The sequence below is a fragment of the Netta rufina genome, assembly GCF_964035555.1.
Source record: "Netta rufina genome assembly, chromosome: 2".
Taxonomy (NCBI): Eukaryota; Metazoa; Chordata; class Aves; order Anseriformes; family Anatidae; genus Netta; species Netta rufina.
The window spans coordinates 103,427,659-103,446,662 of record NC_140124.1 but is presented as its reverse complement, the minus strand read 5'-3'; positions in this window follow the sequence as shown (position 1 = coordinate 103,446,662).

Genomic DNA, 19,004 nt, shown 5'->3' with positions numbered 1-19,004 from the left:
ATTCTCTGTAAGTAAAGAAACATTACTACACAAAGCAAGTGACAGTAATCAAAGCATTGCAACAGAAGCATCCAGAGCTACTGTGGAACAAACTGAAAAGGAAAAAAAAAAAAACAACAAACCAGCATATTGGGAGAGGCTGTTTTAGCAGAACAGATGCCCACTTGTTCAATAAATTGCCTTGTTTTGTATGTTTGTTTGTTTTAAAAGAGAATCTAAATTTCTAAGAGATACTTATGTTTAAAAAAACACTCATCTTGGCTAATACAGGAAATGTTCCCATTACACAGTTGCAGAGTAATAATATGCTTCCATATATGAAATTCACAGTGTAATAAAGTTAATGTAGGCTTCAAACAGATGATTTTGAGTACTGAGACAGTGCTAAGGAGAAGTTCTGTCTTGTCAAACATTTGTCTGAGTGTAAGTAATTAGCTGCTCCACTAATTCCATAGTTATGTATAGAGAATTTCCTTTTCTTAGATGTATAGATGTATGTGACCAGCTATTCATTTACTGAAGTGCATCTATAGTTACTAGATTCATTTACTGAAGTGCATATAGAGAAACAGGTTATTTGTTTTGGAATCTCAATTAAAAACAAAAAAACAAAAAAACAACACACTTTTATTTGTGTGTTTTACTTAAGTGTAAAAAAAGTGTAAAAACAATGTGTGTTTTACTTAAGTAAAACTAGCTGGTATTTGACATTCTGTAGGGAAATGCTGGCAAGTAAAGACAACAGAGCTTGAAGACTCAATTGCAATGTCAGTTGTTCTTGGCACACTTTTGAAACAACAATAAAAGGAAAACAAACCAACCAAAACCAAACCAAAACCAAAACAAACAAACAAACAAACAAACAAACAAACACAAACAAAACAAACAAAACAAAACAAAACAAAAAAGCACCGAAACACCAGTCTATGGAACTTAATCCATTTTTGTGATTTAGTTATTACATCAGATTATAAATCAGAATTAATGTGAGCAACATACTTAATATCACTGCTTATAAATATGAAGTGGCAATTTAGATTTAAAACATTGCTTGGTAGGCTAGATCTGTGAATGCCTCTTTAGCTCACATTCAGTAATTTGGATTACAGGATATAATCAGCACTTTAATCATTTATTGCAATTACTCAATAATGAAAAAAGGCATGAAGAGGGAAAGGGTGCATTATCAACCTATATTAAGTAAAAGTAATATAATTTAATTGACCCACTAACTTTTTATTTTCCACTAAGATAAATACATTTTTTTATTAATTCTTTGTGCTAAAACTCATCAGTATGACTTTCATTCTTATTATTTAATGTCATTGTTTGCTAAGGATGTGAAAAATGACTCTTTTAGTATAGCAACAGTTAACTATCTATTAACACTATTAAGCATACGTATAAAGCTATATATATATTCATACATACATGTTCATATATACATATATATATTGCCTCTGCTGCATGGTGTATTTTTTTGGTATGAATGTAAAATTCACAGTAAATTAAATACTGTAGTTAGAATTGTACCTAAATCTTCATAACTAGTTTGAAATGGACATCAAAGCCACCCTTGGTCCACAGTTTATCTTTTCATAGAATCATAGAACAGCATAGAATGGAAGGGACCTTAAAGATCACCTAGTTCCAACCTCCCTGTCATGAGCAGCGAAGACACCCCCTAGATCAGGTTGCCCAGGGTGGCCATGTCCAGCCTGGCTTGAACAATTCCAGAGATGGGGCATCCACAGCTTCTCTGGGCAACCTGTTCCAGTACCTCACCACCCCTGAGTGAAGAATTTGCTCTTAACATTTAATCTAAATCTCCCCTCTTTCAGGCTAAAATCATTCCCTCTTGTCCTATCATAATCTGCCCAAGAAAAAAATTTGCTCTCCATCTTTTTCATAAGCCCCCTTTAAGCATTGAAAAGCTGCAATGAGATCTCCCTGGATCCTTCTCTTCAGGCTGAACAGACACAGCTTTCTCAGCCTTTTCTTTCCATATCCTTCTTGTGCTGGGGGCCCCAGACCTGGGTGCAGGACTCCAAGTGGGACCTCATAACAGCAGAACAGAGGGGGACAATCACCTCCCTTAACATCTTGTTCATGCCTCTGTTGATACAGTGCTGCTGGCTCATGTCAAACTTTTCAACCACTACAACCCCCAAGTCTTTCTCTGCAGGGCTTCTCTCAATGAGTTCTTCTCCCAGTTCATACTCCTGTTTGAGATTGCCCTGACAAAGGAGCAGCAACTTCTACTTGACCTCGTTGAACCTCAGTAGGTTTACGTGGGCACACTTTTCTAGCTTGTTCAAGTCCCTTTCTTCTATTGTATTGACTGCATCACTCAGCTTGGTGTCATCTGCAAACTTGCTGAGGGTGCAACTTGATCCCACTGTCTGTGTTGTTGATAAAGGTATCAAACAGCACTGGTCCCTGTCCTGAGGGACACCGCTCATCACCAGCCTCCACCTGGACATAGTCATGGACTACAAGTCTCTGGGTGCAGCCTTCAAGCCAGTTCCTTATCCACTGAATGGCCCACCCTTCAAATCCAAATTTCTCCAGTTTAGAAATCAGGATGTTGTGTTGGACTGTGTCAAAGGCCTTCCAGAAGGTAGATGACGTTGATCAGTCTTCTTTTGTCAACTGATGCAGCCACTCCATCACAGAAGGCCACCAGATTGGGACCCCTTGGTGAAGCCATGCTGGCTATCCTGGATTATTTCCTTGTCCTTCATGTGACTTAACACTGCTTCCAAGAGGATCTCTTCCATGATCTTGCCCCATACAGAGGTGAAGCTCACCAGCCTGTAGTTCCCTGGGTGGAACTACACCCAGTGTGGCTTTTACAGCAATACAGAGCCACATTAAGCTTCCACTGATTATTGCTAATGAATAATTTCATTTTGTTGCCATATCTTCTGAATACTAAATTCCAGTTCTTGGAGGTCTGAAAATATTGCCAAAAAAGAAAGAAATCTATGGAATATAATGTTTAAGTAGAAGATATAAGAAGTGAATTTGGATTTCTGAACCTCAAAGAGTTAGAAAATTTAGGATCTTGGTTTTAATTGCCCCACTATAAAACTCTGGCTTATAAAATTTTGAATATTTCCAAATGTCTATGGGGATTAGTGTCTAATTTACAAATATTTCCAGTTCAGTAAACAGTACATAAGTTGATGTGCTTAATATGAAAGCCTCATTTTAGAAACTGCCAACTAATGAAAGCCACTGAATAGTACCACTGAATAAGATAGTCTGTGAAAAAGGCTTTGCCTAAAATATAGCAACTCCGTCACCATTTTGGATAGCAAACTAATTAGACGCTTCCATATGCAGTAGTATAAATTTAACCTGAACCTGAAAACTAGGCACAAGCGACATCCGTGTTAATTATATTCTGACAAATATTCAGTTAGTAAACAGGAGAAAGCAAATTAGTTAAGAAAGTTCTTAAGAAATAAGAATTTCATTTGGTGAAAGTCAAAGCAAATAAAATATTTTAAATCAGATGCAAATTTATAACAAGTATTGTAAATATGTCATTTGAAATAGATAAAGTAATTTTAATGTCATTATTGGATAATCAGATAATCAAATATCATAAAATGGAAAAAAAATAGAAAGATTCTGTGTTGTTATTACATAGCTGATTTACTTCACCAAATTATTTTTACTTCCTGTTTTCTTGTTATTGTATTTTAATTATACTATAAAAATAAATTAAATAAATTGTAGAGAATTCACGTTTTTTTTTTCAGTTAATATAAATTTCATACTCACTGATAAACAAGACTGAACCTATGAACTTTTGTCACCTAATTTCACAAGACTGGGCAACACTGTATATTTATTTCCAAACAACCAAACTTCACTACCCAATCAATCAGCTATCCAACCCAGATAATATGATACACATTTTACATTTTGAACTATGTCATAACATAAAAAGGAAATCAACATATTTTTGGAACTTTTACAACATATTGGAAAAGATAGATGTGCTAGTAGGGAGGATTTATGTCAACACAATAAAACGTTTCTCTGTTCATGGTTTCAGAGTTTGATAAAACTTCATTTTTGAGAAACTCTAGATAATGTTTTGAGGAAAAGCCTTAGTTAGCACTAATATCAGCAATACACATTAGCAATACACTCATCATAGAGATGGTGTAGTCATTGTAGATCTGGCATGTAGGAGCCGTGAAAGGACAGAGGTTATTCCATGCATATGAAATCTTCAGAGAATGTGGTTGTTATGTACTGTAAATAAACAGTGATCTGAAGGTTGTAACCTGTCCAAACCTGGGTGAATTTTTATGTGGTGAATTACTTGCCAAACATGAAGTCTGTCAAAGCATGGAGGTCTTGGAGTTCTTCAACATAAATGGTTGCAATCATTCTTTTAAAAAATTAGTCAAAATGCAATATTTGACTCGTATATTAATCTCAACACTAATTAAACTCTTTCAGCTTAAGAGCAAAACAAACAATAAAAAGAAGCAAAAATCAGTCTCACACTGACATCCACTCCTGAAAAATTCATCCAAAGCAACTAAACCCTTTCAGAAACATCAGACAACTCCATCTTTAAGTGGTCCTCAAAACAGTAACTATAAAACTGGTTTGGTTATGGGGCTCCTTGCTGAATACAGTAGCAGCTGTAGCTACATGTATATAGCTACAGCTGTGCTTCTGTTGAACCTATGACTTTCCCATGCCTTTTTCATGGAGTTTTAAACTACATTAACATTTTCATCAGATAGAAAACTACTTACAATTTCAGTCCCTTGTTGTACGTAGTAAATATCTCCGAATTACTGGAACTGCAATGTCCATTATTAAGCTCAAAGGAGACATTTGTTTTTGGATGAGTCATTGATAGAACCTGACTCCCACTAACTGGAGACTAGTAAGCCTTACAGGCTTAAAAAAATCTGAAAGGAATGAGAATTAGATAAAAAAGGCCTTGCAAACCATTTATTTAACACTTTTCTCTGATGACAACAACACAAGGTAAAAATTCTGTTGTTGGACCTGGTAGAAACTGATGCAAGGCAGGAGCAGGCGTCTGCCAAGGTTTTGCCTTGGTATATATAATGCACTGGGGTGCTCTGAGAGACTCTGGTGCCTAGCAGCTTGTTGGCTCTGCTGAGACTGGGAGGAAAATGGCTGAGAACCACAGTAGGACACATTTGGAAATAAATGTTTTGCACAGCCTGAGAACATGATGAGAATTTTGGAGTCGTGTGTATTACCAAGTAAAATCTAATTTTCTTTGAATGAGCGTGCTCTTTGAGAAATGGGCCCTTATTTATGCAAATTGGTTTTAAATGAGAATATTTAACGAAAGGATTTGATCCTTGTATAATGAAAGCTGTTATAAATGTGCACCTAGGCAGCACAGGCAGCCTTACTGCCTATTCAAGCACTTATTTTAGGGTTTCTTTTTTACTCTTTGACAAAGTTTATACACGCTCCTAATTAGAATGAAAAATAGTGTAGTGGGTTTACGTGGCAAGGTTTTGGTAGCAGGGAGCCATAGGGGTGGTTTCTGTGAGAAAGATCTAGAAGCTGCCCCATGTTTGGGAAGGGCCCCATTGTTTTCCAGATCCGAGCCAATAAGCGATGTTGTTTTGCGCCTCTGTGAGAGCATATTTAAGACAGGGAAAAAACGCTGCGCCTCACAGCAGCCGGGAGTGAGAGAACAGCCTTGCACCAAGGTCAGTGTAGAGGGAGGGGGAGAGGTGCTCCAGGCGCCGGAGCAGAAGTCCCCTGTGGCCTGTGGTGAGGACCATGGTGAAGCAGGATGTCCCCCTGCAGCCCATGGAGTACCACGGTGGAGCAGGGTTCCATGCTGCAGCCCGTGGAGGAGACCACAGTGGAGCAGGTGGCCCTGCACCGACGGAGGCTGCCGCCTGTGGAAGACCCCTGCCGGAGCAGATTCTGGGCCGGACCTGTAGCCCGTGGAGAGGAGCCCACGCAGGAGCAGGTGATCTGGCAGGAGCTGCTGCCCGTAGGGGAGCCAGGTTGGAGCAGTTTTCTCCTGAGGGATGGACCCCGTGGTACGGACCCATATCTGGAGCAGTTCTGGAAGAGCTGCTGCCTGTGGGAAGCCCACGCTGGATCAGTTCATCAAGGACTGCATCCCGTGGGTGGGACCCCACAGCACAGGGGACGAGAGTGACCGAGAAGGAGCGGCAGAGAAGAAGTGCTGTAGACTGACCATAACCCCCATTCCCCCGTTCCCCTGCGCCGCTCGGGGGGAGGAGGTGGAAGAGGGTGGATGGGGGGAAGGTGCTTTTGTTTTTGTTTTTTTTTTTTCCTTTGTTTTCTCACTTCTCTCGCTTGTTAGTTGTAGGCAATAAATCTTACTATCTCCTTATGCCGAGTCTGTTTTGCCCGTTACAATAATTATTGCGTGATTTTCTTGTCCTTATCTCAATCCTTGAGCCCTTTTCACATATTTTCTCCCCATTCCTCTTTGAGGAGGGGGAGTGAGAGAGCGGCTGTGGTGGAGCTCGGCTGCCCACTCGAGCGGAACCACGACAAATAGTTAGATGAAGGATATTTTCAACTAAACTATTCTTCTGCTACCTTTATAAATCTAAGAAGGAGTTACTGGACTGACAGGTGGCAGCATGGCCCAGTGGATGTTAAATTGCTTAGGAACATTTTGGGCTTTTCATGTTTTAAAAGAAAGGAAAGGTTCCAACCTTTCTTTGTTTATATGTCACTCAGAAATGGTTGGTTGTAAAAGTTCTGACCTTGTTCTGCACCTAATACTCCAAGGGACCAATTGCATAGGGCATATTTGAATAGATTTGGTTAAGAAAATACAAAAATTAAATTTTGAATCTCTTAATATTCAATTATGCTCAAACTATGCTGAAGGAAATTTCAAGGAGGTTGTAAGTTCTTTTGGCATGCTAATGTAACAGCTGCAAAAGCATGAATTAACAGCTACAATGGAGAGCTGCTGGCAGGTACTGATTTGTAAGCTGATCCGAACTCTTGAAGGTAATTGAGGAGTGACTTAGAAATGACTTCACACTGAAAGTAGAAGGACCTTTTTCTATGTATAATTCTGTCCTTTCTTAGAACAGTACTTTGGGTTAGAAACTGCTGTGGCCAAAAGAATCATTTTTCTAAAAATATTTTCGAGCCATTCCTGACTGTGCAGCTGCAAGAATGCTTTCTGGTGGCCAAAGGGAGGGGAGGTACAGATATTGGAACAAGTGCCTGAAGATGGAGATGAATCTTTCATTGACAGTTTGGGTTGGCTTCTGTTACTTTAAAGTTATTGTGAAAGTAAATATAGTTTAGGGATTTTGTCAACTTCTCTCTGTTTAGCACCACTGAACATCTTGTCATAAGAACTTAGGCTATGCTTGAGAGCTAGACCAAAATAACTTTTTATTTTGCCACAGAATCACTAAGTGGATGATGTTTTAAGGGACCTCAGGCAGTTATCTGGTCCATACCCTCTTCTCAAACTGGGCCACCCAAAGCCACTTGCTCCATCACCCTCACAGGAACAAAGTATTTTGTGATGTTCAGAGGGAACCTCCTGTATTTCAGTTTGTGTCTGTTGGTTCTTGTCTTGTCACTGAGCACTGCTGAAAAGAGCATCTCTTTGCATAAAGTCTCTGTCCTCTTTGCATAATCCCTTCATGTATTTATTTATTTGTATTTGTTTTGTTGAACCATATTCTTGGATGTTTTTCTTGCTACACCATCTTTGGTGTAGCAGACTTCTAAGACCCTTGCTGTTTTTACCACAAAGTTGTTTTAGCATGAGTGCAGACTGTTCTCTTTTACTACTTGCTGTTCTGCAATTGAAAACACCTGAGTGACAGTGCTGGAACTGAGATGAATATGTGGTTAAAGAGGGCAGAGATCTCTAGAAGATGCTCTTGATTGATCATTATCAATCTTGAATTAGTGTAGCTCTGTAAAGGTATTTTTAAGTCCCCAAAATCCAAAGCAGAATAAAGCAAGAGACAGTGTACCTCAAATTTGGTTTGACATGCTGCTTTTTTTGAACCAAAGAGCTATACAGAGGCAAAAAAAAATAATCTTGGAATAAGTTTGTTCCATATCATGGATATGAAGAAAGATATTAAGGCCTAGAAGATACTGGAGAAACCATTTCATACAGTCTCGGCCGTCTAATCCTTCAGCTCACTAGACCTATACAATTTTCAAAGGTAGATATCTTTTTCCTACTCCTTCTTACTCTGTTCAAGCTAACAGTGGAAATCTCTCTGATTTACCTGGGAAAACAGTCCAGTCTTCACTGTGTCCTCTCTAAAATTCTCAAAATCAAATTTCTAGAAATTGCAATGTAAAGAAAATAATAGGAAAAAACTTTTTTTCTTTAGTGACAGCAAAGCTACTTCACTAATCCTGACTTCCCTTCATTGAATCCAGAAAGTCATTCCTTGCCTTTGACTTGTCTTCTTGATGATCTACAGAAAACTTCAGGTTATCACAGTCAAAAGTGAATCCTGTTAACACATTCTATGATTCTCTTTAAGCCCCTGTTATCTGCCAAAGCAGACAACATCCTTCCTTCCTAGTTTCTGGTAACCATCCTGTTTCAGCTCTTTGCCTTGCTATCTTTGTACTCAACACGTGATATCTTCTTCTTCATTCCATTCTCACTTTTCACTTAGTCCATTGCTTGTTAACTTGATTACCTATCTTGCTCTGCTTTCTGCATCTTAGAAGTGCACTTTCTATCTGATGCTACAACACTGGATAAAAGCAGGAATGAGGTAAGCAGCTGAGCTGTTGTACACCTTCACTAAATCACCCATGTACTTGGTTTTCCTTTCTTGAGATCTCAGGAGGGTAGGAACTGGAGATGAAGTGCCACCCAGACTTCCATGGCAACCTTTACCAACCTTAATTGCTTTGACTTTGTTTTGCACTGGATGTTGGAGGCCTGCACTAGTTTTTTTAAGCAGCAGAAGAGAGAAAGAGACTTTTTTTTTTTTTTTTTTTTTTCCTAACTAATACAATCCATTGCAAGAAATTGAAGTAGAAACAATGATTTATGCCAAGGCTTAAACTCTCAAAAACATGGGCTTACAATGAAAGCACTAACAGATGCTTAGTGGTAAAAAGCAGAGGAGTGGTTGCCATGGCATCAGATGACAGGGAAGGTAGCTCACTCTTTAAACTCTCTGGCAGTGTGCATTTAGAAACAACAAGTGGACAGCAATGTTGACAGCCATTTGTCTATGCACAGCACTTTGAAGGGCTGCATAGAGACTACTGATGGGTCTCAGCACATCTTCACGGGAAATTGGGATTGCCAGGTGGTCAGTAACAAGGGGAGCCAGGCTGTGGTATGGAGGTAAATGGAGAACAAATGTCTGGATTTCTCACATTTTAGATATTTATAGACTTTGTCCCTTTAAGGAGAGATATTGATAAGGTATGTGGGAAACACAGGTGCTGGCTCTTCTCTGGAGACAGAGCAGGAAATCAAAATCTGTGTGCTCTTTTTCAGCTTTGTGCCCCTTCCCCAGGGCTTGAGAGTCAGTCTCTCCCAACACTGCTGTGGTTCAAAATGGATTTCCAAAATTTTATCTGCTTTATATTTTCTCCTCCTGTTTTGGAATGTATCCCCATTGGACAACCAAAATAATTCATGTGGGAGATTTAGTGTGAGGTGCTGAAGTTATTAAAAGCAAATGTGGGTTTTATGCAGCAAGAAGTTTTGGTATATCAAGATATGGAAGTTTCATTAGATCCAGACAGAAGAAAAGGTCAGCTGTTACTCACTCAGTTATTGAGGCTGGAAATTAAAAACTTTTAAGCACAGCCTTTGTTGTAACTTTTTCTTATTTCTTCTTTTGGGAGGTGTAGATAAATGGAAATATTAAGAAAACAAAAGAACTTTAAAAGATATTTGATTCAAGAGAAGCTTCTCAAATCTGCTTCCTCATTGTTGGTGCATCTCCCAAAAGACTCAGACTTTGCAGGCCACCATTCCCACAGTGTTTCAGCCAGGAATTATTCTCAGTGCTCAGTAAAAAGCCTGAAATTTCATACCAGAAAAATAGGTCTCCTAGTGAGGTGAATACGACTAGAATACAAACTTCAAAATGCATGAGTATTGGATGATATTGTGTTGGAAATCTGTATCTCAGAACCCATAAAAACTCTATTTTTATAAAGCTGAAATAAGTTGATTTATGCAGAAAATACTTATTTGTACAACTATACAGTTTTGTGTTTTTTTTTAGTGGGGGGAAGGGGGAGAAGGAGGGCAGCTCAGAAGAATTCTGTCATTTCCTCCAAGCTCGTGGAATGTTCTAAAAATTTTAAAGACATTCTAAACAATTAAATCTTTTTATCTGCCTAAAGATGCCAATTCATATTTGCTTATCAATTTATATATATTTATATATATATATATATAGAATTTCATATAATTTTTATAAAACCCAACTGGTTTCACTTAATTGCATTCTATATAGGAGTTTTATTAAACACCAGTAACAGAGTTACAAAGTGGAAAATAGATCCCTCTTTTGTTAGAACCATTATTCAACCCAGGTCTTGGCCTCTGATATAGAATATTCAAAAATAGTCTTATTTTCCCATATTAATTTTTTCTACATAGTGATTCCACTGTTGGCCTGAAATTTCTGTTTTAATTAGTTTCTTGGCATGTATGAAGGTCAAACTTCCTTAATTTTATGCAGGATTTTTCTGCACACTTTTCTCCAAGTCTTTTTTTCCTGTGCCTAGTTTTAAATTCTAATGCTTAACCATGGCTTTTTCTTCTAGTCAGTAGCTGGCAAAAACTGTGTTTATGATCATAATATTTCAAATTGTCTTTATGTTTACTTCTTTTTTATCCACACAGGCAGTGCAAAGATTTTGGACCTGCTCACATTCTGCAGGGGTCTCGATGGAAGTTCCTTAGACTTATGTATAAACTTAGGGACAAATATAAGAGCATATAATAAAAAATCATGAAGATGAGAAGCCAACAGGTTGTAAACAAACCTCTATAGCATTGTTCCAGCTCACCAGAAAGACTGCTACTATTGGCAAATCCATCTGAGTGACAGTAAAACATCATCTTCCAACAGTCAGCAGTCAAAACATTTTTTCAAAAAAACAATAAAATATTTGTGTCTACAAGCTACCATTTTTAAAGATCCTTCATATATGTCTTCCACAAGCAAACAAAACAAAACAAAAAACATTTACCATATTTTATATTTCCAATTTTCATTATTTTTATCTCACCTTTTCTCCCATAAAAATCCAACAATGTCCATGGAAGAATGAAACTCCCTAAGCAGAGGGAGTGTATCAGCACTTACAGGAAAGAATACAAAATAAAATGATGAACTAATGTGATGTATACAAAAAGGAAGCTCATAATTTTATTTTTATTATATTCTTTCTCTTTCCCACTAGAATTTCTCTTTCACTACTAGAATTACGACAGAACATGCTCAGTCCAATTCTTCATGTACCAGATTGCGTATTTGTGCATAAGATTTTATGACTGGAATGTCAGACTGTCAGTTTTGGTAGACTGAGGATGTGTGTTTTTATCCATGAAGAGAAGTGGTTTATTTTATTATTTTATTTTATTTTATTTTATTTTATTTTATTTTATTTTATTTTATTTTATTTTATTTTATTTTATTTTATTTTATTTTATTTTATTTTATTTTATTTTATTTTATTTTATTATTATTTTCTGATAATATAATGGTTTTATGTTATATTGGAGTGACATACACTTTATATAGAAGTGCTTAATCTCATCACCCATCCCCTTCCCATTTTCCCCTACATGTCCAGCATTAATAACATTTCCAGAAGAACACATCCAGGAGTTGCTCAAATAATCCTTCAACAATTATGTCTGTCAGGGGAACCTGTGAATCTGTAGAGGGAGAGCGAAGAAAACTATCAGATTGCAGAATTGTTGGCTGGGGTAAAAACTGGGTTTTTCTTATCAAATTCGAGGCCACTGAGACCGTAAGGAAAGTCTGGAATAAGGAAGACACCCTCAGTGGAGGCAGACCAGTCTAGGGAGCATTTAAATTGGAAATATATAAATCCATGGTGGCACACAGAAGTGCTAAGAGAGCTGGTTTATAAGGGGCCTTTCCTGATTATTTTTGAAAAGCAATGGTAATTGGGAATGGTTCCTGAAGACTGGAAGTGACCAAATGTCTCTCCTACCTTCAAGAAGGGCAAGAGGAAGGATGTGGGGGAAAGACAGGCCAGTCAGCCTCATATCCATACTTGAGAAAGTGGTGGAGAACCTCCTAGAAGCCATTTCCATTGCATGAAGTTCAACAACCTGAAGCTCAAAGTTCTGGAGAAACATAATGCACTAATACATGCTGACAGACACCCAGCTGGAAAGCAACTCTTCAGGAAAGGATCTTGGAGCCCTGGTAGACAACAAGTTGAACATGAGCAATTCACCCTCACTGCAAAGACAGCCTATGATATCTTGGGCTATATTAGGAAGAGTGTTGTCAGCAGGTCTAAGGTGATGACCTTTCCTCTCTGCTCAGCACCGGTGAAGCTAACCTATAGTAGTGTGTCCAGCCCTGGGACAAGATACCTTTCACTACGAGAAAGATATGGACTTCCTGGAGCAAGTTCATCATAGGGCCATAAAGATGAAGGGACTAGCACATTATTTATATGAGGAGAGGCTGAGAGAGCTGAGAGTGTTCAGTCTAGAGAAGGTTCAGGGGGCCCTTATAAAAATAAATATATCTTGTCTATAAATACTTGATAGAAGGGAATGAAGAAGAGGGAGCCAGACTCTCCTCAGCAGTGCAAAGTCACTGTGCCCAAAGGGCTGAGGCTCTTCCAGCACTGCGTGTCCCTGACCATTCCTGGGGCTTCCCCACCCACCCAGGCCCAAGACCCCATGTCAGCCCCTCGGGCTGTCATCCCCTGCTGCAGTGAGGCCACAGCAGGGCCAAGCTCCAGCTTGCCACAGCCCTGCCCTGTTCTGCCATGACCCTTTCCCAGCCAGACCTACCCTCAGAACCACCTCCTGGCCTGGCAACAGCCCATCACAGAGAGATGTTGGGGCTGGGACGGCCCGTGTCCCCAGCTGCCCTGTTCCTGGTGGGATGGCTGTCAGGACTTGTGGGTGTGGTCTACCTTGACTTCAGCAAGGCTTTTGACACCGTCTCCCACAGCATTCTCCTCAAGAAACTGGCTGCTCTTGACTTGGACTGGCGCACGCTTCGTTGGGTTAGAAACTGGCTGGATAGCTGGGCCCAAAGAGTCGTGGTGAATGGAGCCAAGTCCACTTGGAGGCCAATCACTAGTGGTGTCCCCCAGGGCTCGGTACTGGGGCCAGTCTTCTTTAATATCTTCATCGATGATCTGGACGAGGGCATTGAGTGCACCCTCAGTAAGTTTACAGATGACACCAAGCTATGCGCGTGTGTCAATCTGCTTGAGGGCAGGAAGGCTCTGCAGGAGGATCTTGATAGGCTGCACCGATGGGCTGAGGTCAACTGCGTGAAGTTCAACAAGGCCAAGTGCCAGGTCCTGTACCTGGGGCGCAATAACCCCAAGCAGAGCTACAGGCTGGGAGATGAGTGGTTGGAGAGCTGCCAGGCAGAGAAGGACCTGGGAGTGATGGTGGATAGTCGGCTGAATATGAGCCAGCAGTGTGTTCAGGTGGCCAAGAAGGCCAACGGCATCCTGGCTTGTATCAGAAACAGTGTGACCAGCAGGGCTAGGGAGGTGATCGTCCCCCTGTACTTGGCTCTGGTGAGGCCATACCTCGAGTACTGTGTTCAGTTTTGGGCCCCTCGCTACAAGAAGGACATCGAGGTGCTTGAGCGGGTGCAGAGAAGGGCGATGAAGCTGGTGAGGGGCCTGGAGAACAAGTCCTACGAGGAGCGGCTGAGGGAGCTGGGCTTGTTCAGCCTAGAGAAGAGGAGGCTCAGGGGCGACCTTATTGCTCTCTACAGGTACCTTAAAGGAGGCTGTAGCGAGGTGGGGGTTGGCCTGTTCTCCCACGTGCCTGGTGACAGGACGAGGGGGAATGGGCTAAAGTTGCGCCAGGGGAGTTTTAGGTTAGATGTTAGGAAGAACTTCTTTACCGAAAGGGTTGTTAGACATTGGAACAGGCTGCCCAGGGAAGTGGTGGAGTCACCATCCCTGGAAGTCTTCAAAAGACGTTTAGATATAGAGCTTAGGGATATGGTTTAGTGGGGACTGTTAGCATTAGGTCAGAGGTTGGACTCGATGATCTTGAGGTGTCTTCCAACCTAGAAATTCTGTGATTCTGTGATTCTGTGATTCTGTGACTTGCCCTGATGGACCTAGAGGAGCCCCCACCATACCCAGCCCTGGGGAGTCACTTGCAATTGTGAGGTCTTGAGTCTGTATATATTAGCTTGTTGCAAAATTAAATTATATTTTTGAAATAATTTCTTCTTTATGTTAGCTCTTATTCATATCTTTTATATTTCAAGTGTGTATAATAAGTTAGATTGATTATTTGATTTGTAATTTTCTTTGTAATTGAAATGAACTGGTGTATAATGTTCTCTTTTTCTTTCTCTGTTCTCTTTTTCTGCCTTTCTGAACAATGACATTGCATTTGACACTGCTGTTTCCCAGTGCCAGTTCTTAAAGACAGCGGTAATGGCTCTGAGATGACCTCATTATTTATTTATTTATTTTTTAAGTATTTAGGAGTGAACTTTTTTGGACGTAGTTAGCTAGAAAACATTTAACTTTGTATTTCCTAACCTGTTTTTTCTTTTACTGTATTTTATTTTATTATGTACATGTATATATTTTGCTGTTAATTACATTCAAGTGATTTTTTTTTTTTTTTAATGAAGACTGTCACTAAAAGGCATTAAGCATTTTATCTCTGTCATCATTTTTGATCTTTGTGTCATCTGTCAAAGGTTTTCCATCTTTTCTGTGTCACAGTGGATCATTACCGCTCAGAAAGTAAAGGAGAAAAGTCTCTTAAAAACAAATACGGGATCTCAAAACCAGGCATTATAGACCAAGGGGCTGCATGTGCATTGGTGTTTCATAAAGACATATGCTATCACTTACTTTCAGTGTCTTCTCTACTATTGGTATTTTGTCTTCCCTTTTCTGTGTCCACCTCTTGAAGATGATGGATACCAATGCTGTTTTCCTTTTGTTCAGCATCTTCTGATCCACAAAGAAAATCACTAGCAACCCATAATATACATAAAGCCCTTTACAAACCAGTTTAGCATTCAGCTATGTTGAATATTTTGACAGAACAACAATCTAAAATCAAGTCAAAGTTTGATGCAAAATTACTTTTTTTATGATTAATTATATGAAGAGCTACATAAAGCTCTAACCTCCACAAAGAGAAGGATGGTACCATGAAAACAAGGAACTATGTTAGTGCAATGAATGATAAGGATTCCCTAAGAAAATGAACAATCTCAGATAATTTATTATATAAAAGAATAGTATGAAGATGAAATAACATCCCCATTTTAAAGTGAAATTAAGATCTCTGTCAATAATTTGAGATTCAAGTATAATCCTAGGATTGTAAATGAGTCTTTTTTACTTGAAGAAGCTGCCTAGAATTTCGCATAAATAAAACAAGTAAAAAAGATTTTCAATTATTTTAAAACTTTGGAGATTATTTTTTACCAAGTAAAGCTAAATCACATATATTTCATAAGATGCTGTGGCTGAATAGTAAAAACTCTCATTAACATTCTCTATTTCAAAGTCTTATGTGTTTGTAAAGTAAGCAATTAAAACATGTTTAAATAACTTTAATGTTAGGATGGAAACCAGTGAAATCAAAGGATTTCAAAGTCAAAGCAAACCCTTTCTTTCATTTTTTCCCTTTCTTCTTTTAAATACAACCTTAGCTCATTAAAGTGATTAATACAAACCAGGCATATGGCATAAATTGTGACTCATAGCCTTCTCATGTCAATGGAAAGATGTACACTGGCTTCAGTAAATTTAAGGTCAGAGTATGTATACCATATAAACTTCCTGAAAACAAATTTCATTGTATACACCACGCTTATTCTCAGAGATTTTCTGTCACTTGGCAGGTGTGGATTTATAAGGATAATTATAAGGTAATATATAGACATTTCTATTACCTCTGGCTAGTCCTGAGTGCACTTGCATATCACATTGGGTAGTGTAGCATTCTATATTTAGTTTGGGGCCATATCTACTACAGGTTCCCTAAGAGTATTAGCACACATAACACTTACCCAACATTGTATAAGAATAGCATATAGATGGTGGTTCATGATATGGTTCATGAACTTTTCATTAAACCATATCTTTTTCTTCAGGAAGAAATTGGTGTTTCCATCACAGAAGTTGTTGGAATTCTAAGAAATGTGTTTGATTCTGTCTGTCAAAGGAACAGATATGTCAATCCAAAGTGAAGAAATTAAATATGTCAGCCAAAGTGAAGAAATTAAATTAAAAAAAAAAAAAAAAAAGAATTAAAGGAGCAAATAGGAAACAAGACAAAAAAGTGTTAGACAAGAAATGTAGAAATGTGACGTGAATAAGAAATGATTTATAGCTGGTTCATGGTAAGTCATTCTCCTCTCCTTCTTTCTTTCTTTCTTTCTTTCTCTCTTTCTTTCTTTCTTTCTTTCTTTCTTTCTTTCTTTCTTTCTTTCTTTCTTTCTTTCTTTCTTTCTTTCTTTCTTTCTTTCTTTCTTTCTTTCTCTCTCTCTCTCTCTCTCTCTCTCTTTCTCTTTCTCTCTTTCTCTCTTTCTCTCTTTCTTTCTTTCTCTCTCTCTCTTTCTCTCTCTCTTTCTCTCTTTCTCTCTTTCTTTCTCTCTTTCTTTCTCTCTTTCTTTCTCTCTTTCTTTCTTTCCCTCTTTCCCTCTTTCTTTCCCTCTTTCTTTCCCTCTTTCTTTCCCTCTTTCCCTCTTTCTTTCCCCCTTTCTTTCTCTCTTCCTTTCTTTCTTTCTTTCTTTCTTTCTTTCTTTCTTTCTTTCTTTCTTTCTTTCTTTCTTTCTTTCTTTCTTTCTTTCTTTCTTTCTTTCTCTTCTCTCTCTCTCTCTCTCTCTCTCTCTCTCTCTCTCTTTCTTTCTTTCTTTCTTTCTTTCTTTCTTTCTTTCTCTCTTTCTTTTTATTATTATTTTTTTTTCTTCCCTGTCATTTTAAACACCTTACTGTCAAAAGCTGAAGTGATGTCATTTATTTTTGAGGTCTTGAAAAGTTTGCCTTGTTAAAAATTCATCTGCCTAACATGTTTCCTGCCTGCATTCTGTCCAAATTACTATACAGTTTCCCTCTGGTTTGATAGCTATTTGTTGATTATCATTTATTTGTTAAAATCTCATGTGAAGAAGATTGACTCTTTTCATTTAAGTGTTTTTTTTTTTTGTTTGTTTGTTTGTTTGTTTTCTTTTCATTAAAATATTGGTCTTGTTTTGAGATGCAGTCTTATTGTGGACATCTGGTGTGTACTGTATATCATGATTCTCTAAATTAAAACTCACTTGCCTAACTGTTCTTTCAAAAAAACATTTCCCTTTCCCTTTCCCTTTCCCTTTCCCTTTCCCTTTCCCTTTCCCTTTCCCTTTCCCTTTCCCTTTCCCTTTCCCTTTCCCTTTCCCTTTCCCTTTCCCTTTCCCTTTCCCTTTCCCTTTCCCTTTCCCTTTCCCTTTCCCTTTCCCTTTCCCCTCCCCTCCCCTCCCCTCCCCTCCCCTCCCCTTCCTTTCTCCTTCCCCCTCCCCTTCCCCCTTTTTTTTTTCCAAGAAAGAAATAGAGCCAAAGACATTAAAATATATATATTTTAGAAAGTTTTTAAATTAATGTTTTCGGATAGACATTTCATTTGCTGAAGATTTACAGGGACATTATAAAAACATAATTGTGTAATAATTAGACTACTATAAACTAAATAAATATCAACTGATTATTAAAAACATTCATTGTATAATAGTGGTTAATCCTCTTGAATGTGTTTTTAATAATAGTTTTATATTTAATGTAGGATGAATGAGTTATTAAAAGTAAATTTTGTGTTTTATATTCTCCACATTTGGCATTAGGCCATTAGCAGTAATGGGATTTGAATGGTATTGAGTTCAGGATAGCCCCCAAGTACAAATGTGGGAACCTTAATTAAGTTTTTATTAAAATCTTCAATTAAATGCAATGCTAGATTATTAAGATATTTTTGCATATTTTTTAATGTCAGTTACTTATTAAACATTTTCTCAGGCTTTGGAAAATGGTCTCAGAGCAAACTGATAGCTAAAATTTATTTGAAAAACGTTGATGATCAATTCCCTCATCTTGTGGGCAAAATTGGGTTTTAATGGAAATTTTCTAGCTAGCTATGATGCTGAACTGGAACAGAACATAATGAATAGGTTAGCAAGTAACAAGCTTAACTTGCAGCAGTGAAGTTTCATGTTAAAAATAATGAAAAACTTTCTGGCCTCAGATAGAATAAAGTATTGAAGTGACATAGACTACCAGCAGACTCTGCAGCAAAAAGCCTACCTTTTGCAGAGTATTAGTAATAGCTGGCTAACAAACAGTGGGGCTGTGAACTACTGAGGTTTAAATTGGTAAATCAGATTGATTTGTTCTGATGCCACTGCATGAGTTACCATCTCACTGTTTCTGTCGTGTTTTACACAATGTGAGTCATACTGATTTTTCTTACTGAGGGGGAGAATTAGTACAGAGGATAACTGGTATTATTAAACTCTTCAAAAGAGTGAATTTAGATGGCATAACTCAGAGATAAACTATCCTCTTTATGATTCTGTATGAGATGCCCAAATTGAGGGGAATTGGGTGTGCAGAGCAAACGTCACTTTCCCCTCTATTCCAGATCACATCAGAAGCCTTGGGAAGGAAAATAAATTCAACTACTACCCTCTGTTGCTCAGACCAGTTAAATCAGAATAACAGGTACTATATTATTGTGCTACTAAACAAAACAAACA